The sequence below is a fragment of the Centropristis striata genome, unplaced genomic scaffold (assembly GCF_030273125.1).
Source record: "Centropristis striata isolate RG_2023a ecotype Rhode Island unplaced genomic scaffold, C.striata_1.0 Scaffold_25, whole genome shotgun sequence".
Taxonomy (NCBI): Eukaryota; Metazoa; Chordata; class Actinopteri; order Perciformes; family Serranidae; genus Centropristis; species Centropristis striata.
Genome location: NW_026739041.1, coordinates 330,001 through 332,500, shown reverse-complemented (window position 1 = coordinate 332,500; position 2,500 = coordinate 330,001).

The following is a 2,500-nucleotide window of genomic DNA, read 5'->3' as shown; positions in this document are numbered from 1 at the left end:
TCCTTTGCTGCTGGTGAAGAATGAAATAGAGATTTCTGCCGGCCGACAAATGTTTTATTTCTTTGCAAAGAAAGGTCAGTCAACACACATGCGAGCGGTCAAAGTGGAGAAAGACCCTGAACAGAGGAGGGACTGCCAGATTTATACTTAGAGAACGCCCACTAGGGTGTGGGGCGCACCTATGTGCAAACCAGGGGTCTGGCTACAATATCTTGCCCCCCTCCCAGGGTGTGGGACATATGACAATTTACAACATAAAAAGGACCTTGCTAGGTGTGAGAGCTTCGTCTGGACATCCCATTTGAAATACAAAAGGGGACCTTGCCAGGTGTGAGAACTTCGTCTGGACATCCCATTTGAAATACAAAGGGGACCCTCTCAGGTGTAAAATCACATCTGCATCAAATTTGAGACACAAAGGGGAAGTCAAAGTGTTGGCAGGAAAGGGGGAAGGGAGTATTGCATTTCAAATGGGCTGAGATGAAAATTACTATTACACACACACACACACACATTTCTTATTAAAGCTCCTTAAACACATGAATACACACACACACACATACACACACACACACACACACACAGACACACACACATTTCTTATTAAAGCTCCCTAAACACACACACACATACACACACACACACACAGACACACACACATTTCTTATTAAAGCTCCTTAAACAATCCAATCCAATCCAATCCACTTTATTTATATAGCACAATTTTAGCAAACACAAGGTTTCCAAAGTGCTGCACAAACAATAAATACATAACACAATACAAAGAGATGTAGTAAACAATAGATCAGTAAGATGCAATAAATTAAAAATGGGATAAAAATAAATAAAATAAAATATAAAATGTACTGCCCGCACAAAATAAAATATGCATGAATACAATAAAAACAAAAAATCATAAAATCAACATAAAATCAACATAAAATCAACACTCTACGTGGTGTTAAAAGCCAACGAGAAGAGGTGGGTTTTAAGAAGAGATTTAAAATGAGACAGTGAGGAGGCCTGTCTGATGTGCAGCGGCAATTCATTCCACAGTTTTGGAGCTGCGAAGGCAAAAGCTCGTTCCCCTCTGAGCTTCAGCCGAGCTCTTGGCACTCTCAGGAGAAGCTGGTCAGCTGACCTGAGAGAGCTGTAGGAGAGTCGGGGTGCAGCAGCTCAGAGAGGTAAGGAGGAGCAAGACCATTTAAAGCTTTAAAAGCAAATAAAATAATTTTAAAATGAATCCTAAAATGAACGGGCAGCCAGTGCAGTGAAGCTAAAACAGGTGAAATGTGCTCATACTTTCTTGTGCCAGTTAAAAGACGTGCAGCAGCATTTTGGACCAGTTGAAGGCGGGCAATGGAGGACCCACTAACCCCCATATAAAGTGCGTTACAGTAATCCAGCCGAGTGGTCACGAAGGCATGGATTACTGTCTCAAAGTGCTGTGTTTGCAGGAGTGGTTTTATTTTTGCCAGCTGCCGTAGCTGGAAGAAACTGGACTTCACAACAGCTTTGATCTGGCTGTCAAATTTAAGATCAGCGTCCACTTTAACCCCCAGGTTACTCACAATTGGCTTATGATGTTGTGCCAAAGAACCAAGATCAACCAGGGGGGGTTTGCAGAAGAGCCACCAAAGACCATGACTTCGGTCTTTTTTTCATTAAAACTCAGGAAGTTTGAGGACATCCAGGCTTTGATGTCATGTAGGCACCTTAGGAGTGAGTCAATACAGTACGAGTCATCTTTTTTGAGGGGGACATAGATTTGACTGTCATCTGCATAACAATGAAAAGAAATTCCGTGTTTTCTGAGAATGGACCCAAGTGGCAGTAGATACAGGGAAAAAAGAAGTGGGCCAAGCACAGAGCCCTGCGGGACCCCACATGAGAGAGGAGCAGTGGAGGACACAGAGTCACCAAGGCTGACACAGAAAGTCCGATGTGACAGGTAGGACCTGAACCATTCCAGTCTGTGCCACTGATGCCCACCCACTGCTCCAAACGAGCCAACAGGATTTCATGGTCCACTGTATCAAAAGCTGCAGACAAATCTAAAAGCACCAGGACAACACAATGACCAGAGTCAGTAGCTAAAAAGATGTCATTAAAAACTCTTAAAAGCGCTGATTCTGTGCTGTGCAATGTTTTAAAACCGGATTGGAAGATCTCAAGAATATTTTTTGCATTTAAAAAGTCCATGAGCTGAGCATAAACTATCTTCTCTAGAATTTTAGAAATGAAAGGCAGTTTAGAGATGGGTCTGAAATTTGCCAAGACAGTAGGATCCAGCCCAGGTTTTTTTAACAGAGGCTGCACCGCAGCATGTTTAAAATTTAAAGGGACTACTCCAGAGGACAGACTGCTATTAATTACTGTGAGACAGGCCAACAGTGGGAAAAACCTCCTTCAACAATCGGGGCGGGACAGTGTCACCTGGCGAACCCGAGGGCTTCAAATGACACACAATCTCCTGCACAAAAGGCAAGGTCACAGGCTC